This window comes from Cricetulus griseus, chromosome 4 (genome assembly GCF_003668045.3).
Source record: "Cricetulus griseus strain 17A/GY chromosome 4, alternate assembly CriGri-PICRH-1.0, whole genome shotgun sequence".
NCBI classification, from domain to species: Eukaryota; Metazoa; Chordata; class Mammalia; order Rodentia; family Cricetidae; genus Cricetulus; species Cricetulus griseus.
Genome location: NC_048597.1, coordinates 104502216 through 104527345, shown reverse-complemented (window position 1 = coordinate 104527345; position 25130 = coordinate 104502216). Strand labels below are relative to the sequence as shown.

The 25130-nt window shown below is 45.6% G+C and overlaps 1 long non-coding RNA gene across 5 annotated transcripts; it reads right to left on the bottom strand.

Moving 5' to 3' along the window:
* Positions 1 to 1285: 1285 nt before the first annotated feature.
* On the bottom strand, positions 1286 to 25083 carry LOC103161548. Of its 5 annotated transcripts, XR_003485057.2 has the most exons (5): positions 24917 to 25083; positions 24330 to 24464; positions 18373 to 18446; positions 5104 to 5175; positions 1286 to 4984 (listed from the first exon to the last, which is right to left on the bottom strand). It is a non-coding gene; the product is annotated as a zinc finger protein 664 (long non-coding RNA). The 5 variants fall into 5 exon arrangements; XR_003485054.2 differs by lacking the exon at positions 18373 to 18446 and having other exon boundaries at positions 24886 to 25083; XR_003485056.2 differs by lacking the exon at positions 18373 to 18446 and having other exon boundaries at positions 24890 to 25083.
* Between the last annotated feature and the right edge of the window lie 47 nt (positions 25084 to 25130).

The window sequence follows — 25130 nt, the reverse complement described above, 5'->3', positions numbered from 1 at the left end:
TCTGCCAGGACTAATCTTGTGACCCAACCAGAAGCTTCTTCAGTCGGTGTTTGTTAGTTTCAAATGTATCAGAACCCTTCTCTAGGAAACAGAAAATTCTGTACACCAAGTCCAAAAGCCACCCCACAGGTCCCAGACTGTCAATCTCTCACTGATTCAGGGCAGACCATGACCAGGGCCAATAAACTTGGTGAGGGCAAATGGGACTCAGAGGGAACATGTTCCCAGAAGCATCATTCAGGATATACAAATGTCAGAGCACAGATGAAAATGGAATGTAAAGCTAGGTGGCCCATGCCTTTAATCCCAGGCATATGCAAGCAGATCAAGGCCAGACTTGTCTATAGAGCAAGTTCCAGGATAGCCAGGACTGTTATGCAAAGAAACCCTGTCCTGAGAAAAACAAAGAGAATGGAATGCAAAAGTTCACCTACACAAGAACTGCAAATGTAGTTGCCTTATTCAGAAAACAGGTTTCATCCTCCACCCAGATGGAAACTTTAGTCTCATCCTTGTTGGCATGTGCTCGAGCGCATACACGCACGCACGCCATTAGGTGAGTTGGGTATTTGGAGAATTTTCTGTGAAAGGTTGCTTGCATGGTCTTGGCTCACCTGTACCTGTTTAGCTCTCGTCCTGTGGGGTCAGCTGATCACATCTCCCTTTACTGAGCACCCTTCCATCTGCTTCTGATCCTCACCTCCTATTCACTACTTCAGATTTCTCAAGATAACAGCAACAGCACAAAATAACAGCTGAGTGTGTGGTTCTAAATACTAGAGAAAACTGGCTATAAAGATGGGGACATGTGCAGGCCCAAGTCAAATAGTACACCACTCCCATGCCCTTGAGGCACACCATCTGAGCAGATTAGGTGCATCCTGTAACATAGTTCTTCTTTGAGGATTTTGTACCCAGGCACCAGAAGGGCCCCACTATCATCGCTTCCCAATTCTGTTCCCTTTGGAGAGTGGGAAGCTGTCACTTCCATTTCAGGGGCCTGAATGTAACTTGTTCCTCGGAGGTGATAGCTGGTTCACAATATATCACGCACATGCTCTTGCTTCTTAACCAAGTGTGCACTAAGGGTTCAGTCAGAACAAACAAGAATGGGCTCATAGACATGCCCCAGGGTCCAGGCAGACGACAGAAATGACACACACAGAATGAGTGCTACCAACATTTTAACATTAAATTTTGTATGAAAATCTACTCTACAGCACAAGGACAGCCAATCCCAAGCTCTAAGATTACTGAACTCATATACCACACAGGAAACATGGGGCCCTGTTATAAAGTGATTTTATTAAATTGATTTAGACATACTGTAGGTCAAATAATATTTTCTGAAGATAACAATTATGGACTTTAAAGCTTGACATAAAATTAGTAGCTTCAAAAGTGTTAGTTGTATTCCCCAGCAACAGCATGATAAAATAATTCAACTATGTAGAAATATAGAACTCTAGGACTAGCTGGAAATTGGGAAATCCTTTAGTCCAGTGTCCTCATTCTGTGAGAAAACTAGACCTGAAAATTAAGCGATTTGCCCAAGCTTACATACCTAATAGTAATAAAGCTACAAATCAAACCAATTTTTCCTAAAACTAAAATTCTATTGATGATATTTCAACTGGCTCTCTATCAACTAAAAATCTAGGCTTTCCTCTAATGTTCCACGCTGTGGTGACATTGAAGTGTAAGACACTACAGTAAATTGCTATGGTGGCTGTGAGGCCTGGAAGGGGCTTTGTTAACCGATAGCCCTCTCTGGAGAGGGGAAAGGCAGTGAGCAGCTGGCCAGAGGCTTGCCTGAAGATGTCTGCATTGAAATGCATGGTAACAGATATGTCCCTAAACCCCATCCACTGACTGTGCTCCTACAAAGCCTCCTCGACATACCAAGGCTTCAGTTTTACAAAAGCCTCTTCCAGCCTAACATCTAAAGAGCAAAAAAAAACAAAAACAGAACCTGCAGAGAAAAACAAAGCAGTCTCATATTTCTGACTATCTGGGAAGTTCTTTCTTCAGTCTTAAATGGCCGACAGAAGCCACCAAGCCAATCATCCACTTCAGACTTACAGGTCACACTAGTTTCCCAAAGACTTCCTGAGCAAATGACTGCATGAGGGAGACCAAGAAGGGGAATGGGAAGGAAACTGAGACAGGAGCTTTTGTGTTGGTATCACTGGGGACGTTTGGTCTTCTCAACATCCCTTGAGTTCCCCCCAGAGTTTTAGCATCAGTCAATAGAAACAAAACAAACACAACAGGCCCATAAATGCTAGCCACTAAGCTCATGGCTCAGTGCTTCCCCTCCCAGCAAACTACCTCCAACACCCGCATCTCATCCCCAGAGCCAGCAGCACCTGTACTGTGTACTGTCACTGCTCCCTTCACCTGGCCCCAGCACCTTCAGCGCAGAGTTCCTGACCCTTGCTACCTGGCCCCCCACCCCCCTCTACACACCACCCTAGTTTCTCATACCACTTAATCACTACTGCAAACTACATTATTTATGTGTTAACTTCCTTATCCCGTTTCCTCCAGAGGTGAATTTCATGATCCAGTGGCATTCCTAGCACCCAGTACATGTCCAACACCCAGGAGACGTTCAATAAATACTCAGTGAATGAATGATGATGATGGGTTAGCCAATACACTCATGCCTAAAAAGAACTGTATGTGATCCATGATGACACCTATACATTATTGCCTGAGATGACAGATTCATCCTCAATGACTCCCCAGTCAGCCCTCCCAAGGCCTCCCCAGCTGGTAGGGAACCCCACCACTTATAAATGGGGCCCAAGAGGGTCAGTTTTGAAGCAGACAAGCTCAGTTTGCTTGCTTCTTCCTCCCTGATATATACATTCAGCTACTTAAAAAAAAAAAAAAAAAAATTCAAGTTAAAGCATGTGTCACAGCCACTAGAAAATAAGTCTAACTTAAAGACACAGTGATTAGCAGAGTCCACAAACTAAAGTTCCAGAGCATGTACATCTGCCAGTGATTTTCTGATCGGCCGAGTACTGCATATCTTGACTCTCCTAAAATCTAAAATGAATTTTAATGCCATCTAGGAAGGGGTAGGTGTTATAGGTACTCTGAGGACATGAGGTAAGGTGGATTCAGAAATAACGGGATGTATGGAAAGCTATGTCTGGGTTGAGTCAAATGGCAACCTCAGAAATACCAGGACTCAGCCTTCAAGGGAGCTGTCCATCTTTAAATGCACTGACCAGTAGATAGGCTTCAATAGAGGAAGGAGCATGTGCTCCAAAAGGGGGAGTCTAGTGTTGCCTGGAAGCACAGCACAGATAGAAGGTGACTCAGAGGCTGAGCAAGACTCTTGAGTTTTGAGGATTATTTCAACTGCTGAGGCTTGTCTTCAGAATCCCAGGAAACACCATACCTGTGACAGGGACACAATACTCTATCTTGGGCACATACAAAGAATCCCAAGTTCAGAAAAACATAACCTCACCTAAACCTCCTCAGAATGTTCTGGGGACTGCTGTAGATGTTCCCAGGGTCAATGTAGGTGGATTTGGGGTTTCCTTCCTAGTGGCACTTATGGGTTTAAGATTTTTAATTCTTAGCAAAACATCATTATATAACTGATATTTTGAGATGGTTTCTCTCCTTGGTGTGTACTCTCTGGTGGATGCAAAGGCTTGTACTCTGGCTGAAGGCCTTGCCACACTCATCACACTTAAAAGGTTTCTCTCCCGTGTGCACTCTCTGGTGGATGCAGAGGCTGGAACTCTGACTGAAGGCCTTCCCACACCCACAACACCTATAGGGCTTCTCCCCTGTGTGTACTCTCTGGTGGATGCAGAGGCTGGAGCTCTGACTAAAGGCCTTCCCACACTCATAACATTTATAGGGCTTCTCCCCAGTGTGGACTCTTTGATGCATGCAGAGGCTGGAGGTGTGCCTGAAGGCTTTCCCACACTCTTCACATTTGAAGGGCTTCTCCCCAGTGTGGACTCTCTGGTGCATACAAAGGTTAGAACTATTACTGAAGCCCCTCCCACACTCACTGCAGACATACGGCTTCTCACCAGTGTGGACTCTCATGTGGATTTGAAGATGGGAGCTCCAGTTGAAGGCTTTGCCACACTCATAGCATTTATAGGGCTTTTCCACGGTGTGGATTTTCTTATGTCTATTAAGTTTTGTTGTCGTGCTAAAATCCTTACCACAATCATCACATTTATAGACCTTCTCTCCTGTGTGGTCTCGCCAATGAATATGAAGTTCTGATATGTGAAAGAAACCCTTATCACACTTGTCACATTTATGGGGTTTCTCTGCTGTGTGGATTTTCTGATGCATAAAAAGATCTGCTCTCTCAGAGAAAAATTCCCTGCACATGGGGCACTTGTAGATCATTTTTTCCTATTTGGTATCGTGACTTAGAGAAGAAAGTGTCCTTACAACTCTGAGTTCCAGGACTGCTACTTCATAAAGCCTCTTATTTTGCCATCTTGGCAGTCTATCTCAGGCTTGCTCTATTGAGCAAGCTTACCATCAGCCTCAGCTTCTCCCTGCCTGTCTTTCTGTGGAAGGCTTCTTCCTGCATAGTGTTCCTCACTCAGCTCTTACTGATTACAAAGTCGCACTGGCTTTCATATGAATCCCATAGCTCATCAGCACAGAGCTTTCTTTCCTTTAGATCCCTTGTGGTCAACATTCCAGGGGCAGGAAGGAGTAAGCCTTTGTTTTGAGCCCCTGGATTCTTTCTGATGTGCAGTACTCTTCTACTTTTCACCCATAAAACAAAGCCTGTGTATTGATCTGTCTGTCCAGGGCAGAAGGTGCCAGCTGATGGTGAGCCCCGGCAGCACTCCAAAAAGAGTCAGAATGTCGCTCTGCCTCCTGCCCATCAGATGACAGGCCCTGACAGCATGAAGGTTCCTTGGCTCCAGGCACAGCCAGTCTTGCTCCTGGGGACTCTATACAGCAGCACGCTGGTTTTCTGTAATACAAACAATAAACAACATGCAACATCCTTTCTGCCCAGAAACATCCACTGATCTCAGGATTAATGTTACTTAAATGAAACAGAGGGGGGGTATAGAGGATGACCACACACACCTTTTTTTTTTGATCCTGAAGAGGAAGCTCTCTTATCTTCCAGAGGGACGGACGTCTCTTGGACTTGCAGGTCTGAGAAGAGAATTTGAAGATATCATGCTCCTGTTATAGGCCAAGTACATGATCAATTACAGCAGTTCATCAATTATCTGAACATTAAGGAGAGAATCTGACAGAAGAGAACTCCTCCCAATATCCATAAGCAAGTTCAAAGAATAGCTATCCTGCAGAAGCATAAGAAAAAGTATCTCTGCTTTGAAAGATTGATCCCACATTCGAGAAAGAAGACACAACATGTCAGTATCAAACATTCCCGGGCTGAACCATCCTCAAGGCCTTCCCTGCAGGCTAGTAACATCTGATCTTTACCCTGGCACTGAGGCCCTTCATGAACTGCCTGGTCTTCTCTGCTTTCTGTACTTTGCTTTCCTCTTCAGTTCTCACACAACCCAAATGCAGCCTGCCTTACAGCCTTTCCATACTTACTGTTCCCAGGACTGGATCTACTATCCCATGTGATTATGTCAGCTCCCATTCCCCTCAGTAAAGGAGGCCCCTAGTAGAATTCAACGTTAATCTTATTTGGTTTCTTCAAAGCACATACAACTTGTAATTATTTTCTTTCCATGGGCTTTGATCCCTCCTGTACTGAGATGTAAGTACTGAGGAATGAACTCAGCATGTTGCTTACTACCACACTCTGGCAGTTAGTGCTTACTAAGTATGTCCATGATCCTTTAGGACCCTTGCTTATACCCCACTGGGGCTGCCTCATTCTAGAGAACAGATGGGAAAACATTTGCCATTGTCTTATTTCAGGCTTTTGACAATCACAGGAACAAAAATAGAATGATGAGGAGGGGAAAAAAGAAACAAAATCCCCAAATCACCGACTGGAAATTATCTGAGGCTATGTCAGCAATCTTTTCATCTCACACATTTTATACAGTGTTACATCAATTAATGAATAAAAGGGCACAGTTGCCCCCCCCCCCCCCCCGTGTGTACATGTGACACGAGACACATCAAGTCAGAGAAAACCTCTAGAGTTGGTCCTTACTTTCCACCTTTTTTGAGACAGTCTTTTGTTTTGTCATTGTGTGTTGTCAGGCTTGTGGGAGTCTTCTGTCTTCACCTCCCATTTCATGTATGAGTGTTCAGATTACAGACACACACTAACACGCTTGTGCCCATGCTCAGCTATACCAAGGTTCTGCAGATTCAAACTTGAGTCTTTGTGCCGGCATAGCATCTGCTTCTACTTCCTGAGCCACCTCCACAACCCTTAAAAGCCTCCACAAAACAACAGATTTTTAAAAAGGTTTATTTTTTTAATGACTATGTGTGTGTTTGTGTGTGTGTTGGTGCCCATGGAGAGGTTAGAAAAAGGTGTCAGATCCTTGGAAGTTAGAGTTACAGGTGGTTGGGAGCTATGTAGGGTTGCTGGGAACTCTGGCCCTCAGGAAGAGCAGCAAGATTACTTAACCACTGAGCCATTTTGACAGCCCCTAAAATGACACTTAATAATTGCTCCATATAAAGACAGGGTACATAGTGACCAAAATGTCAGCAGAGAGATGGCTTGCTCTGAGTCAAAGTGTCAGGACCATGAGATCCTCATAATAAAACAGTGGACAATGTCCCAGGCCAACTTGAACCTCTGTACTGTTTGAGTAAGTTGCCAGGGAGCAGGCAGAGAGACCTGAGCCAGGCCGTATAGGCAGTTACCCTGTTTGCAGCAAGAAGCCAAAGGTGCAGGGGGTGGGGCTCTGGCTCAAAGACAGCTGGACTATCATACAACAGCAGGTCTTCCCTTGGAACCTGATACAAATAAACCAATAGCTTAAATACATGGACACTGTACCTACATGGAAATGCCACTGTACTACATAAAGCAATGTTTAGTCTTGGGTCACCCTGAAGTCCACAGGAGTAGCATGGTGATATGATGCTTCAGAAGCAAAATAAGAAAAAAGAAAGGCAGGCAAAGTAAAAAGCACAAAAGGCAATCCTTTCAAGCCACTGAATCCAGAGTACAGAAGAGGACGATGAAGAACACTGTGCATCTTGTTGAAGTGCCCCCCCAACCCCCCAACCTCAGGTTCTTCTGCAACAGCAAAAAGGGCTGAGGATCAGGCACATCACCACCCAGGGGTGTCATGTACTAATGAAACCCCAAATAGCTCAAGTCTCCAGTTGAGCTTGCACCCAGGAGCATGAACTATAAATATCTCAGAATTCTGAGCTAAGAAAGGCAGGGCTATGGCAGCCACTGAGGACAAAGGAAGGCAGCATCTGGCCTTCCTCTGAGCCAACCCCATACATAGTTTTTAGGAAAACAAACAAAAAGACAAAAAAGCAAGTGAAATTTCAGAAAATGTACTAGGGAACCAGCCAAAGGCCTAAATACTAGGCAAAGTTCCGCAGATTAGACCTTCTTCATAGGCAAAGGTGTGGTTCAGTGATGTACCATGATTTGAGCAGCAGTGAGTTCCAGAACCCTGCAGGTTTAAAAGCTCATGGCTTCCAGAATGCTCAAGACTTAGCCAGTACCCAGCAGGCCTACTTGGTGTGCCTGCCTGCTCAAACTGAGCTCACACTGCCGTGAAATTGAGGACTGGTGCCGTGAGGCAAGAAGTCAAGAAATGAATCTTAAATGCCAGAAAAGGATACCAAGAAGAGAGGCTCTAGATTGTGGTACTGCAAAGGGGACTCTGATGCTAGGATACAGACAGGAAAGGTGGATGGGGAACGGGTGATGGCAGACTTCCCTCAGAGGCTGTCAGGCCACAAAGCATGCAGCTTTGTATTGCTGCTACTACACCTGCACTCCTCATTCCACAGGCATACAAGCTTCAGCTCCTAGCTACAAGGAAGGAAGATCAGGAGAAGAGAACAGAACAAGCACAGATACTCCAAATGAGATCTAGCCTGAGGCAGAACTTGAGCGACAGACTCTTTGCTTGGAAAATTGTTCAGTCAGGCTGGGGAGGAAGGGCTAGTAGTGGCAGTGGAAACACAGCTTCCTTTAATGTTCCCTGGTATACACACAGTTGACCAGTAAATTTAAGTTTATTGACTGAAAAGGTGAACTTTTGAATATCTGAGGATTTCTCCACATAGGCCCATAATTTCCACCCAGTAATGCAGAGCAAGAGTGCATAGTCTCCACAGAGCAGCAGCTGGGGAGGTAGCACACTGTGGAGTAGGGACCAGGAGAATGTAGGTGCCAACACTGGATGCCAGCTCTCTGAGGTGGAAGCGGAGGATGGTAGGCTGTAACTATGCTGTATGTGCACGGACACCTCAGTAGGGGAACCCCAGTTAAACTCCTGGAAAGCTACAGTCACACACAAGCCTCCAACTTCAGCCAGCCACTATGGAACAGGCAGAGGCCAGGACTTCCAAACAGGCACACAGCTGTCCCCAGTGGCTGAGAGGAAACCAGAAACCCACCAGTTGAACTTAACCAGCCTGGCTAGCCACGTAAGGGTAGCAGAATGGCACCCTGGGAGGTAACTCTTAGACGATAATAGGAAGTTATGTGCAGAGGAGCTGAGAGCTGATGGTATTTGGAATAGGGGTGGGAAAATGATGGTTTTCCACAGATGGGAAACTGAATGAATGAAGTGCATATATTGAATGGAATGAAAAGAAAGGGATTTAGACATGTCCTCCCTCAGCACCAGAACTGGCATACAGGTCCCAACACAGTTCTGCATCTATTTTACAAATTGAGATAAGGTATATGGCCTTTAAAAGGAGCTGGCTCTGAGAGCTCAAGGCTACAGTACTCTGTACTTTGTTCTATTAAAAAAAGACACTCATGTTCAGGTTGCCAAGACTAATAGCAATTGGTCAGCAGCAGTCATCACAGACTAGCTCTGGGAATGACCAGAAACAAGAACATGCAGCAGGTGGTACTCAGGTTCCTAGGAGTCCATTTCCTCCTTTGTTTACTTTAAGTTCATATGAAATTTTCATAAAAAGCCTGAGAGGCCTCTGCATATACGACTGCTGGAATAAGGGGCTCTTAAGCCCTGAGAAAGACATACAACAGCACTCTCACAATTCAGTTGAACAATCCATGCAACTCAGCCATAGCATCCCACATGACAGAGAGGTTAAGGCTAGCCTATGTGTCTGCGCTATGAGGACTGAAACTGTCCTTTGCCCACAAATACCCATATCCCAGCATTTTGCCTAGCAAACACCATGGAGTCTTCTCTGCTCACAGCATCTCCAGTCCTACCACTGAGATATTAGCTGACTCTTTTCCCACTTGCCATTCTAGCTCAGCTCCCACAGTGCCCCTGCTTTGCCACAGCACCTATGGTGGCACCCAGGCTCTGTCCTTACCAGGAACTCTATTCTAAAACTCACGCTAATCAACCTTCCTGGGGTCACCATGCTATCACACCTGACACAGGCTCCAATTCAGCCACTTAGCTGCTAACTTTCATGCCACTCTGAACAATGTCCCAGTCTTTCTGAAACTAGCTCTCTACTTACCTGGACAAGATCCTGAGCACTCAAACAGTGCCATCAGACTTCATCGGGTTCATAAATCTCAAAAGGACACTTAGCCCCTCCCTATTTTTCTGAAAGTCCCAGATATAAACTCACCAGTATTTTAATTTCTTTTCAAGTTCCCCCATGTGCCCAGGACAAGGGCCTCTGCTAGCATCCAGACTGCTCTCCTCTATTTGACACTCTGTTTTATCCTCTCTATGGTTCTATGGAATGTCTTCCTGACTGTTCTGGAGAAGGATTTCTTCAACCCCAGCAGTTGTCAGCCAAGACCCAGCAGAAGTTCCCCAAAGAGTCTGGACTCAGGATGCTCCAGTTGTCACCTCCTACATGGAATAGTCCCCATCCCACAGCCTTTACTTGTCATGACTGACCAGGTCTAATGTACTCCTGTAAACATCCTCTCTGTGACCCAGCCATTCTACGATTGTCTGCCATCCCTCTCCTGCTTTCCTGCCAGTTCTGTTCACCAAGTCCCTTCTGTCCCAGGTTTCCTTCTCTTTAGGAGTCTTAGCTTACATGGCCTGACACCCTGTAATGATCAAATTCTAATTGCAGTCCTTCCCACTCCACAGACATACCTCTTTCAAACACAATGCTGGGACTGTCCTTTCTGGTTCCTCCCCACCTAAATCCTCAGCTTTTCCTTACAAGACAGAACAAGGCAGGAAGAAAGGCTAGCACTGGCTGTTTTAAAACAGGAGAAAAGATCACCAGTGGATCTATCTCCAGGGCTCAGCCACTCAGGTGCTAGGGAAGAAATGCTGACGGCTAGCTTTCTGTAAGATGGGGTTTTTCTAACAGACACATCAGAAGGACAAACTGCACAAGTCTCTGCCTGCCCATCCAGATCTCTGCCTTCTCACATGGATATAGGTCATGACCTGGTTTCCACTGTTCTGAGCCTCCACCTGCTGGGAATGTTATGTGGTTTCGCCAAACTTGGCAGGCAGCTACTGCACCATCTATATGTACCCCCTCAGACCTGCAGCCAGCTCCCTTTGTGCATGTCCAGAGAATAATGACTTAACACGGGATGTGCACATATGTGTATACTCCCTCGGCCCCCCATTGTACTCTTTACCTCCTTTTGCAAGTGAAAGGCCACAATTCTGCCTGAGATCCACATTGCCCCGAGGGCATCTGAAATGGGACTGTTCAGAAACATCTGCAGCACTTTGAAGACAACGACCCTATTATTCAAAAGTCAAGTAAAATGATGCTTTTAAGGAATCTAAAAGCACTGCAAGCTTTCTGCAGCTCTCTAGCTATGGGACACTCTGAAGTACCAATAACTCCACTCTAGGCAGAGTGTCTATGAAACACTTGAGTGTGGGAGCAGCCTCACTAAGTCAGGGTCATGGACATGTCCATCATACCTCACTCGACTCAAGAGTCAGACCCACAGAGCATGTGATATGTAATCAGCCATCTAAAGTATTAGGAGCAGTTTCTGGAGAAAGAAAAATGAAAAGCATACATGCTGAGCATTTCTCTACTGCAGCACTTCTCAGAAACCACTCCTCACACTGCAGAGGGAAACAGCTACCAGGTCATCTTTCTCATTGACAGCTGCAGATGGTGTCACAGTGGCTGGGGAGGACTCCAAGAAAGATGGTGATACACGGGTGGGGAAGTATAATGAGTCACAGCAGCTTTGAGAACTGGAAGGCTGTGCTGGAAGATCCTGAATCCCAGCTTCCCCAGGGCATGCTGATGAGTAGCTGTGATACTCAAAAGCCATCATACCTGCCAGCCTACAAGACAGCTGTTAGCAGAAGAGATGAACACAGCCCTGTTGCTTACCTCTTAAGACACAGAATACACTGGCCTGCTCTAGAGAATATGAGGACTGCAGCATGCATGCCAATCCCAGAATCCTTTAAGTAGGCTCCGGGAGAGGCCTCCCCCCAGGAGCATAGATGGGTGAGCACTTCTAGGAGGAAAGTAGAAGCTCAGTGTGGGGAAGGCAAGGAGTGGAACAGAAGCAGAACCTTATTCAAAAGCTCCCACCATGGGGGAGAAGGAATGGGGGTGAGGGGAGGGAGAGGGGAATTACATGTGAAACAAGCCTGTTCCCTAACTTGAATTAATAATAATAAAAATAATAATAATAAAAAAAAAAGCTCCCACCAGCAAAAGACACACTCCATGTGAAATGACAGGACTTCTCTGTGGAATTTCAAAGAAATAAAACCATTCCCACTATAAGACCCCCAGTGATAATGTCTCAATCTTCAGAGACAGGAAGGCACTGAGAGCTAGTCCCAAAGGGCAGACTGACAGCAGGGAACACAGATGGGATTCTCCAGGGGGGGAGTGCAGTCTTACAGGAGTAAGAGCTCTAGGCAAACATGATTTAGTACTTAAGCTGTTCTGAGTTCTGTGATTGGGACACCCTCTTCCATTTCAACACCCCTCCAATGCTGCTTTCCCAGAATCATCTGAGTCTTGCTCCTGACATCTCTATTCCCTCAATATGGCTTTTCTTCTGACACCCGCTCTGGTCCCAAGCCCCTCTCCTATGTAGCCCAACTACAGTTCAGTAACAGAACCCCTTGTTCTAACTGCAGGACCAAGTGCCCACACTCTTGTAGCACCATCAGTTCTATCAAGAAAGGAGATGGCATGCATTGGCATCTCCCTAATCCCATACTTAACACAGATGGGATGTGCCCTTGACCTGGTTAAGATGAGGATTTAATTGATGAAGGTGGGCCCTAACTTTCTTAAAGCTTGGCATCCTTATAGGTATAGGAGCAACTAAAGGGAGATAGGGCAGAGACTGAGATGTGCACGCCAGCCAAGGCATATCAAGGTTACTGGCTGCCCCCAGACACTGGAGGAGACAAAACTGTAGCTTCCCTGAGGCTTCAGAAGGAGCTGGGCTACCATCATCCCACAGCAGCCAGAAAAACTACTAAAGAAGGAAAAGGCACACTATGATCTGGGGACAGTGCACAAAATAGATGTCTCTTTGTTAGTGATGTGTATGTTTTATATTACCCATACGTCTCCTAAGTCTGTCTCACTCTAAAAAAGTTAGATTCTCCTTCTGCCTATGCACTCAGAGAGAAGGGGTACAGTATCTCATTAACATACTTCACAAACCCCTAATCTTCCCCTTTCCATTCTAGTACTTTCACTCTTTGCTTTCATCTGCCCAGAAAACAAAGTTCCATAAGCAGTGAGTAGTTCTCACCAACCCCCATGTAGCTAGCTGGTAGCAGCAGGGCTAAGACTCACCACCAGAGCAGCCAGTAATAAGAGTCTGTATGCCTTGGACACGATGCAGGCAGCATTGGCTTATCCCCATCCACAACACACAAACAAAATTCTGTGTGTATATCTCGATCAACAGCTGAGAGAGAGGCTTGAAGCCCTTCTTAGAACCGAAGGCTCTGCACTCCAACTTGATGACACTAGCTCTCTCCTTTCTCATCAGTCACATCAGATGTGTCCTGGATCACTGCCCCACAAATCACAGTGAGGCCACACCTACAAGGTTCACCAGCTATCCCAACTTTTCTAATACAGCTGCTAAGGCTTGCAGTTCTATGCAACACACCTGATGTCAACTGTGAAGGCTTGGAGCCAGACCATTCTTTCTCAGTGTACTGTCTGTCATAGCAGGAAAATAGTCTCGTCTCAGGGCCAACTACAAATACTGAAAGCCAGATATTCAGAGTTAAGTTTGAGTTCAACTCAGACTTGTCTCAGCATGTACCAGGGTTTCATGAATATGCTTTGTATGGTTGGACCTTCTATGCTAGAAGTCCACTTTCAACTCTGCTAAAGACTTGTCTTGTTCTCCTGTAGCTGGCTGCCACTGGGCAGTATCTCAGCAATGGGTCATAAGGATTCAGATGTTCCCTTAACAGTAGGCTTCTCCTGGATGGATTCTAAGTGCCCTCCTGCCTCCACTGTAACAGAAGATGCTTTTCTAAGTGTTTTCAAACACTTTAGGTTCTGAAACCTTTAGGCTGCTTCTTAGACTTGTCAAATGGGGTGGGCTTCTACAATCTGACTGGAGACATCAAGCAAGTTCTATCTTTCACCCTTTCTGGAATCGTATCAATTAAAGTGTACAAACCTTGCTCCCTTATTAACAGAAGATCTGATGTCATTCTTGCTGCCTTATTATCTGGATCTGCCACTACTGGCTATAGTCACCCTGTATAACTGTAGACCATGAACTGAGGCCCACTGAAGGACCTTCTGGCAAAGAGGAAGCCTCATCCCTCCTTTCTCTTTCTTCATGTCCTACATACCTCCAAGTCTAGGCTCCCTGGTTTTGCTCATAATAAACAGAAATGAACCTGGGCTATAGGTTTTTCAGAGGCATAAGGACAAGATGCCTTCACTGTCCTGGAGGTGATGTACTTCAGAGGCCTTAACCCAATGAGGAAAAAAAGATATAAAGGGGGGGCTGGAGAGATGGCTCAGAGGTTAAGAGCACTGGCTGCTCTTCCAGAGGTCCTGAGTTCAGTTCCCAGCAACCACATGGTGGCTCACAACCATCTGTTATGAGATCTGGTGCCCTCTTCTGGTGTGCAGATATACATGGAAGCAGAATGTTGTATACATAATAAATAAGTAAAAATCTTAAAAAAAAAGATATAAAGGGTTGTCTCATTTTTTTTTAAACTAGAAATTTCCACAAAGACTATGAAATTGGGTTCAGAAAATGACAGAAATTAGAGAGGGAATAAGGCCAACTTCTCTTCTGAGTGAAGATGAGTGCATGTGCTAAGAACATGATGGAAAGCCCTGGGTGTCTATCTACAGCTCCCTCAGCAAAATCTTGCTGAAATGTCCTAGAGGCTGGCACAGCTGGGTTGAGGTCTGAGCACTGCCATCTGCTGTGTGATCCAGGCTGATCTCAGGCTATCTGCACAATAAGATAATAACATCTCCAGTGACTGCCTGAGATAATTACAGAAAGGAACAAAAAGGAAAGTGCTCATCAGAGTGCCTAGAGCACAGTTGAGGCTAAACAAATATTTGTTTATTTATTTCCTGTACTTTAATTAGCGTATAACAGACTCTGGTGTCTGCCAATTGTGCTACTTCGTGAGCAAAGGTTTCTGAAGGCTATGAGCTCATCTTCAGTAATTCAGGCTCCTCCTCCACCCCAAAGCCTTGTCCTGCCCCCTCCCCATCCCCTCTGTTCTCACTCTTCAACACCACCTATAGAAATAGTAATGTATTGTACAGATGACAGCCTTTGGGGATAGCATACACAGGACTAAATTTCCCTTTTCTACCTAGTAAATGTGTAAGTAACACCAGAATAACCTGGAGGGCAGAGGGCTTATACACAAAAGACCCAAATTCAAACCCTTGGTTGAACACTAACTAGCTATGTAGCTACTGGTAACTTGTCCCCATCAGCTTCATAACCAGAGTTATGAAAACTGCTGGGGTTATGCCAGGTGCAACTTCACCCAAACACCCATTAAAAGGTGAGATATCTATTTTGCCCTTAGGAAGGAAGAGTATGATGGGTAACCAATAAAACAGAAGTTCCTCAGGGTATGGCTAGGAGGCCTAGTAAGGATCAGGGCATGCCAGTATAAAAATGTCTCCTTCTGTATTCTGCCTACTCCAGAGTGGTAAACCCTATCCACCCTATAGGATGGATGGTGGGAAGTAAAAAGAAAGGATGGAGAGGTAGGCCAAATCAGTTCCCTGTCTTGATTGGACTCACATAGTAACCCAGCTTCCTTCCTCCACTGCTGCAGTAGTGAATCCCAAAGGGATAAGACCAATTTAGGCCCCAGGATAATAGGCTAGAAAACTCCAGCCACTGCCAGGAAAAGGCAGAAGAAAAGCATGGGCCCAAATCAGCCAGCGCCAGGGAGACAAGACAGTCTTCAGCAAAGTAGAAAGTTGACCTCCTTCACCACCAGCATCCTCCACCTTCCATATCCATTTCTCTGTCTCTATGAATAACTTGACTCAGGAACACTAGCATGGGCTATTGCTATACCTGGGTCATAACTCTTCAGTTGCACTACTTAACAACAACAACAAAAAAAGTGAATATACATAGGGAAGCCTGTTGTCACTTGGGGCACAAGCAGTCTATGTCCCCTAAACATGAAGCCAGACAGTGAGCACCCTGACCTAAGACAGGTTAAGCAGAACTCAGGACTGGTGCAGGGAGAGAAGTGCAGTGGCTTACCCACAAAGGACACTTAAATCATAAAATTAAAATACTTTAAGGAGATTCTCTCTTTTGGACAAATGGTGAAGCTGACCACAGTGACAGAAATCCTCAGGGCCACTAGTGGCTGGGTCCTACTAGACACAGAGAGAGGACAAAAGCACCAGGCTTACATCATTGAAAGCTGAGGAGCACAGGTATTTTTTTAAGAACTGGGTATTGTGAATGGGCAATCCGAAGAGCTCACAAGACAGGACAGACCAGTCATACCAGGGAGCTTGTGTAAGCATATAGGGTTCAATACACGAAAAACACGAAAGTGAGTACTCGTGAAACTATGGGAGCATTCAGTCTGAGGATTCGTAGAGACAGGATTGCCCCTTTGGTCTGAGAATTCAGTAGAGATAAGAACTAGTGGCTGATTGCTCTACTTCTCTGATCTTTCAGCATTAACCCCTATATCTGACCCAGGGTTTTTATTATTAAAACCAATTAGAATTCACGCTACAAAACAAACAAAAAAACCTATGGGAAAGAAAAGCAAGGCTGTCTGTACAACTTCTCTCAGTACCATAGTGATCCTCCTGTAGGGAACTATATCCAACTGAGATGGAGGTCATGGGTGCTGGATGGCTGACTCGGCTGGCAGGAAGCCCAGGGAGGAAAAAACCAATGGTGCTCTGCACTGATGCTTCAGGTCAGAGGAGCACTGTAGACAACAAACTCAAGCCACAGAGAGGGACTCCTGGCCTGGCTTTACCCTCCCTGTCAGGTAACCTTTACTTGAAAGTAAAGAAAGGAATTACAATGAAGGCCCCAGACCCTACAAGGCACTAACAGGATGAAGTTTATAAACGCATCCAGCAGTGATGACCCAACCATCAAACTGTAAGCATCACTGTGAATGCCCAGGCCCTGTCACTGCTGCACTTACTCACTCCCCACCATTCACCCATGGCAGTTTGGATAGAAATCTCAAGGTCTGTTTTTAGGCATGGAACTTCACCCTTCTTGGGAGGTATGACAAGATACCAAAGGACTTCAGCATCAACTTGCTACCATGTATTCACCCTGTTAAGTTATGAAGTTGGGGTGATGCTAAACTGTTCTGAGACTTTAGGGAGAGAAACACATGACAGGCAGGTGGCCACACTGCTGATGGAAACGGCCACAGCATTTTTAGTGTTTATGTGTAGGATAAACAGGACTGTTAGTGCCAAGGACAGGCTCTACACTGTCAAAGCAAACAGAAAATACCTTCAGTACATCAGGGACAGTTTCACACCAACTTCTCTGCAGATGGAAGGGGACTGGGGACATGCTATATTGGAGGAGTTGCACGTAATTCTGACACTGGTCCTGAGTGAGCATACAGTCTAAGTGCCTCAGCTCATGAGAACAAGCGCAATCATCTGACTCCATACTTTAACTGTGACCTAGGGCAGTGTCTGGAACAGTATCAAAAGCACCAGCCGAGCATTGGTGGCACACGCCTTTAATCTCAGCACTCGGGAGGCAGAGGCAGGCAGATCTCTGTGAGTTCGAGGCCAGCCTGGTCTACAGAGTGAGTACCAGGACAGGCTCCAAAGCTACACAGAGAAACCGTGTCTTGAAAAACAAAAAACAAAACAATCAAAAGCACCAACAAAATCAGCTTTTCCCTGTTTCTCAGGAATATAAACAATCCTGAGAGAATGTAGCAGCTTGAGAGAAGAACCTGGAAGATTGCCAAGTACATAAGTGCTGCAGAAGGTCTAACAGCAGCAAACCAGTCAGAAAAAAGGTGAACCCATCAGCAAGAAGCTGAAAGCAGAAGACAAAGAGGAGAAAATGAGTTCAAGGGCTTGGGAAAGACAAGAAAGGTCAACTATCCTGGAAAGGATGCCTTTGTTCCTGAGGGTGCCCTGAGTCCCAAGAATACCGACAACACATATACCCCTTTTCTTAAAAGGGGCTGGAGAGATGACTCAGCAGTTAAGATCACTGGCTGTTCTTCCAGAGGACCTGGGTTCAATTCCCAGCACCCACATGACAGCTCACAGCTGTCTGTAACTCCTTTTCCAGGGAATCTGACACCCTCACACAGACATACATGTGGGCAAAACACCACTGTACACCCCCCACATCCTTCTCTAGTAGCCAGATACCCTCCTCAACTTGGGCTCAAGGACTGATTTCTGCCTTGCCTTCCGTCCACTGTACTGCCGACACCCTTCAAATCCACTTTCCCCTAGTAACTAAGGGCCACTTCTGCTCTTTTTCTCACAGGTTATTGGTGGCTATACTCCTTTGCCTCCATCTAGCATCCTTCTCTAGGTGTAGAAACTTCTCCATCCTCAGCTGGCCTAACAAGCCTCTGTAACCCCATTTCAAGTCCACTTCGATTCTCAACTCATATCCTTGCCAGTTTCAACCATCTGGCCCGAGTGCCAACTGGTTGTTACAAAAAAAAAGTTCATCTCAGCACCTCTAGAGGGTACTCTAACACCAGCTCCGAGACAGCTCAGCCATCCACAGCTTAGCCCAGGTAAAGTCACTTGGAATGTAACCTCTACTTGGCTGCCAAATACCTTGGGAATATGCAGTTGATTCATGTAGCTTTCATGCAGGCTCCTGGGTTCCAGCTGAGGCTTAGCACCCAGTTCTAAGCAAGAAACACAGTACACCAAATTAGAAGGTAGATTAACAGAGAACTGACAACAGGAACAGTACTGACTCTGGAGTGTTTCACATCAGCACCACATGTTAAAGTATAAGTATGAAGATGATTTGGGAAACCAGGGAAACAGCAACACTGGTTCTGCAGAAGAAAGGCTGCTGATTCTTTTCATTGGTTCACTGTGAACTTATGGGGATACACAGCCCCCCATGGGCAGAGCTCTGTCCTGGCTATCACACTTTCTCATAAGCTGTCACAACAGTATGGAACATGCTACTCTGCATCTTATTTTAGATGTAGAAATAAGTTATGGTTATTTTATAAACTTGTAGGGCTATTAAAAATAAAAAAGCTTTGAAATAACATTATTGAGATGTTACATGTTCCAAAGAGGAAAGCAGGTCCAGAAACAACACAAATTCCAAATACAGGTAGCCTTCCCAACATCTCTGAAAGTAAATGTTACTTGTTTAAAAACCTTTTCTTCCAGAGTTGGGTATGTAGCTTATTTGGCAAAGTACTCAGCTAGCACCACATAAAAATAGCACGTCATCCTCAGCTACTTAGTGAGCTCAAGGCCAGCCTGAGATACATGAGGCTGTTTGTCCCACATGCAACCTTAGCCCCCCCCCCCCCCCCCCGCCAAAGACCAAACCAAGATAAAAAAAAGAAAACCAAAAAACTGCTCTTTCACCATCTCCTCTCCAACAAGGACATGTGACTTTACTTTAAACCTGGGCTTATCAGCATCAACCTAACAAATACTGTTTTGCCTTGCTCCCTTTATCAAACTTCTAGACCATTTAAAAGTACCCCCCACCCTCCCGCCCCACACGAAATTTCCTAACTTCCAATTCCAGAGACCTCAGAGCAGTCTCATCTCACTTTCCCCCAAACACTGAGCTAGGTTCTCATACAGTCAAGCACTCTACTCTGTAGACTCAATGCCATGAACCCCTAAACAGGAGTGGAGGAGCAACACTGAGCTAAGCCACAGGTACCTCCAAGAGAATCCACACCTGTGCAGCAAAGCCAGCATCTATGAGGGGCTGGGAGCACCTTCTGACATGGCCACTATGGGAAAACTCAGGTCACATTCAGAAGAGAGAATACAACAAAGAGGCAACAAATGCAGATGGACAAACAGAAGTAGACTGGGCAGAGTGCAGCCACACTGACCCTTGTATGAGGCCCTAACACAAACTCAAGTTTTATGCTGTACTTCTCAGAAAGCCCCTCACACCAACCTTATGCTCTATCTCTAACTGGTGACACCATCCTCTTTCCTCTCCCAGAAACTTTTTGGTTATCTTTGCAGAAAGAGGTTTTGTCCTCTGGGACATACACGCCCAGCTCTGGCCCAGTATATCTTCACTATGCTCCATATGGGCTCACCTGATCTTAAAGATGTGACCTTTAAAGAAAATGACCAACTCCCAAACCCCCACCTGTCCTCTAAGGGACAAGCTGGCATAGCCCTCTGGAAGCAAGGCCAGAGTGCTTAAGCGTTTACAACTAAACCCTTAAGATTATTCTATGTCTTGTCCCTTCTTTACCAGTTCATCAGCATTACAGAAATCACCCTAACACACTACTCTGTCAGAGAAGACTGAAAGCAGGGCCACTAATGCCCAAAGTACCCCAGACTATTCAAACATCACCCAAAGTCACAGTCAGAACATCTGCAATAATTCCATCTGACAATTCCATCAACAATGCAGGCTAAGCTGTACAGACATGCCCTGGCTTAAACAATTTGCAATGTATAATCATATTTCAAAAACAAATTACTACAGAGAAACAACTTCAATGATGGAGCTCAGCACTACACTTCAGAAAGCAAAGAGACTATCACTCACAAAGCCTCCAGGAAGGCTTTGTGACCTGTATATAGTTTCTTGGACCATTAATTCAGTGGATCCAAGCCTAAGTCTCATTATTGCACCTATTTTGCTAAATGGAACCCTCTATCTTTTCATCTGTCCAAGCCAGAAGCCCACACCATCTGCCTCATCTACCAAACCCTGTACCCTCTATCTTACCAGGCTTCTCTAAACACATTTACTCCACCTATTTCTCCCAAAGCCTCTCTCCTTCCCTCCCTCACCCACTCTAATGGAACCTTTCTAAAACATCAGGTTGTTCTTACTCTGCTTATAATTTCTCAATGAGTCCCATCCACTTGCATTGTAATTTCCAAATGTCTATGGCTTTAAAAGAACATGCAACAGGGTGTGGTGGTACACGCCTTTAATCCTAGCACTTGGGAAGCAAAAGGAGGATTCAAGTTCAGCCTGGTCTACACAGTGAGTTTCAAAACAGCCAGGACTATACGAGACCCTGCTTCAAAATAAATGAATGAATGGATGAAAGAAAGGATACATCCTTTTATTATGCAGCTAACAGGTCCCCAATATAATGTAATTTGTAAAACTAAACATTTCATTGTAAATACACACAACTTAAAACTATAAAAGGACAGATTTATGTCCAAGTAGCTCAAAACCCTAATACCCAAAGTTCACAATTCTTAAGATTTTCATCTAATTTCTTAGAGTCAGTTTTTCATTCACAGGTTTTAGTGGAAGATTACTGAAATTTTTGTGTATTTATATCATGCCTGTAGCTGTGTGTCCTAGTTTTCCTATAGTAATAGTTGTAAGCATTTTAAGGTATTTCCTTGGTATATATTTTAAGTGGCAGCATTATCTAGTAAATATATCATCACCATTTTACAACTAAACCCTTAAGATCATTCTATATATTTTGTGCATAAAGCTTTTTTACTATATTTAAAAATATTCTTTTAGCAGGACAGGTAGTGGTGGCGCATGCCTTTAACGCCAGCACTCAAGAGGCAGGGGCAGGAGGATCTCTGAGTTACAGTGATTTTTCTGTGTTAAATGGCAGAACTTACAGCCTCTTCACTACAGGTTAATGTTCATATAAACACCAGGAAATGAAAAAGCACAAAGGGAAACTGGCTCCCAATGATTATCTGCAGAATACTTTCCCTGGTCACTTCTAGATATCCTTCTGTTTTTATCCAAACATAATAATTATTTTGCTTTGTATATTACAAAAATAGAATGAAGTTTGTGTCTTTGTTCAATAGTGCACTACAGACACCTATCCAGGCCACCTCTTTCTAAGCCAACACACTATCCCCCCATACAGAAATACCAAGCTTTCCCGTGGTTGTCTTCAGCTCCTCCTGATCTTGTCAGTTTTATACACACTGATGACCCCCAGGAGCCATCAGGGGTTTCTACAAATTTTTCTACTTGCTTAGTGTATGTTTTAAAAAAATATTTTCTGTATAGTATCACTGATGAAATTTGGACAGCTCTTTATTTTTATTCTATATGTGTAAGTGTTTTGCCTGCGTACCATGTGCATTCCTGCTGCCCAAAGAGGAAAGAGACTGGACAGCTGTGAGCTGTCATGTGGGTTCTGGGAAATGAACCCAGATCTTCTGGAAAATGTGTGTGTGTGTATGTGTGTATATGTGTTTTAAAGTGCCTTTTTGGTTGGGAACATATATCCAACGACAGAGAACATGCCTGGCACTTAGAAGGTCCTAGAGAGGGGGAAAAGTGTTTTTGCTCTTGCTTTTATTGAATCCCATCTTTAAAAAAACAAAACAAACAAAAACCTTGGGTCTTAAAAAAAAAAAAAATCAAGCCTTCTATTTTGGCTTCACTTTAGTGTTGCAAATTCACTATGAGCTCTAAGGAACAGGCTGCCCTTTTTCCAAGAGCACAGTGAAATGGCCAGTGTGGTGTTCCCACTTCAACTCTCTGCATGTGGGGCAACTAGAGAGGTTGTTTAAAAAACCATTTCTAGTCGGGCGGTGGTGGTGCATGCCTTTAATCCCAGCACTCAGGAGGCAGAGGCAGAGGCAGGTGGATCTCTGTGAGTTCGAGACCAGCCTGGTCTACAAGAGCTAGTTCCAGGATAGCCTCCAAAGCCACAGAGCAACCCTGTCTCCAAAAACCAAAAAAAAAAAATTCTAACCTGCCCTTCTAGTGAAGGCCCTACATGATTTGCCTCCCCCACCCCCCCACCCCCTTAAGGTCACATTCTCCCCTTAACCACCATGCAGCGGTGCCTTAGATTGTACAACAGCACTACTTTCCCTCCCTTTAAGGCCTTCCCACATGCAATTCCTCTTTTGGAAAATTATACTGACACCAGGGCTTACTCATCTCTCAAATCCCAACTTAAACCTTGTTTTGGGGCCCTCAATCTAAAATGTGGTCCTCCTTTGTATGCTCTCTCACAGAAGGTGCTATCTAACTATAAACTCTAAGAGAACAAGAACAAATTAGTTTTCTTACATTGTTCTAGGAACTCACATGTATCTGAATGAAAAACAAAACAAAAACCTGCAGCTACCAAAGGTGCTTACTCAATTGATTGTATTTTAAAATGTTAATTGATTGTATCTTAAAATGTTACTCTATTTCATCACTATCTCAGCTGGAAAAACTTTCTAATGCACCTACAAAGGAGTCCCTTTTCCTGAAAGGGACTAAGGTAACCTGAACCTTCTGTGGTCACAGGAAGTACACAGAAAATGTACAACAAGAAGAAATAAGTTTGTTTAAATGTCCAAGTAAGATTTTAGCTAAGCATATTGCAGACACTCTGATACAGCCAACTATTTAATGTGCTTTACTTTTTTTTAAGAAATAGAAAAGCATTAGAAAAAAAATGGGCCCTGTAAAATATTCATTACAAACACAGTATTGTCAGCATTTCATAAAAATTGTAACTGGTTCAAAAACTTAAAAGCTTCATAAGTAGTCATAAGTAGTCTATACTATGCTCATCTGATGAAAAAAAAAAAATGACAAGTTACATGGGGGGACCTGTGTATCACCAAGACTAATAAAACTAGTCTCTGTTTACTGCTTTACACTCTCCCAACTTTTGCATGGCTTCAGTGAGGTCTGTGCAGCAGACCTTTATAGAAAATGAGGCTCTGAGTGTCCTCCTCGAGGTCACAAGCACAAGAACAGTCTGCAATCCCCTCAGGGAAGGCTGAGTGCAAATTTCTAATCAAGGAAACCCCCATCATAAATGTTTCTATCCTACAATTAGCATGGTTCTGTGGCTTCCTCCAATTAAATTCCATCTTACCATAGAATGACTCTAGGTTTTTCCTTGAGTTTTAAAAGTTGTTCTTTAAAATTAAAACTTCAATTGCCATCAACTGTTAGACATGACTAAACAAGCAATGACAGAGCCAAACTCTAGAGCACCAGGGCATGGTTCTGGAAAAAAAAATTATATGGTAAAATGGAAAAATGCACAATCAGTTAGCACTCAACATGATGGAAAGCCCTCACATCAAATAACCTTTAAAAGATCTAGGAGACACACCACGTGCTGGAGGATGGGCTAATGGACTTGTCATCGGTGACACATTCACTTTTACAAGAAAACATCTTTCTCTGCTCATCTACAATTAATTTCTAAATCAAGAGGTCACTACTTTTCTTCTCTGGGAAAGCACACACCTACCGAGTAAGTAGAGGCCAGGCCCGCTCTAAGAGTTCCACCCCTGTAGAACGACACAGCTTTAAAGGGCACACACCGTCCTGGCAAGGAGTCACTGGCTTGGGGGCTGTGACTTCCAATCCCGGGACTCCTTTGTTGCAATAGACACACTATAAACTCTCGACGGGTCAGGCACATCCCCCAGACCGACTTACGGGGAGTTTGGCCAGTAAGGTCTCACAAAGAAGACCGAATTCGCGGAGAGCGACCACCTGGCTGAAGACTTGGAGGCCTTGAGGGAGAAGGGAGAGTGGGGCTCGGCGGCGGCGGCAGGGGACTTGCGCGCACCACTGGCCGGCTTACCTGCGGCGAGCCGGGCCCAGGCGGTGGTCAGACAATGGAGGCGTCCGGCGGCGGCAGCCGGGCTTGCTGGGGCAGCGCGGAGGTCCTCATCACCTCGGCGGGATGCTGGGAGACCTCGGCCGGGACTGTGCCGTGCTGGAAAACGACGGGACACAGAGCCATGCAGCGGGCCGCTCCGCGACCCCCGGTGCCCGGGATCGCGCGCGGCCATTACCGCCCTCCCGGGACCCGCCTGGATCCGCTCCAGGGCGCGGCCCTCGGCTCCCAGGGTTGCCGCGCTCCCGCCCGCCCGCCTCGGCCCCGACAACAATGGGGCCCGGCCGGGGAGTCGAGCTCCCGCGGGGCCTCTCCAGCCTCGCCCCGGGCCTGTGCCGCAGCGGGCGCCGCGCTGACCTTCCCTCCCCGCCATTCCCGCGGCCCAGGCCCGGCTGAGTGATGGGTTGTTTTCCTTTTCTTCACCCCCCCCCCCGACTCCACCGCCTTCCACCCCCAGCCCGCTCGTCGGCCCGGCCCGGCCCGGCCCGCGCCCGGTCCTGAAAAGCCAAGACAGACATACACACACGCTACCGTCGGCCGGCCCAACTCACTCCCAAGTGCGGCCGGGGAGCGCGTCTAGGCCGCGGACTCCGCGCGCCCACCGGCCCTCTCCTCAGGGGACACCTCACAGGTGCGCCTCCCAACCTCGCTCGCTCTCTCGCTCGCTCGCGCGCGCGCACGCTCCGCACACCCAGACGCCTCCGGGGAAACGGCGCGCGTGCGCACGCGCGAGGCCGGTCAGCCCCCAGGGAGGGGCGGGGAGAC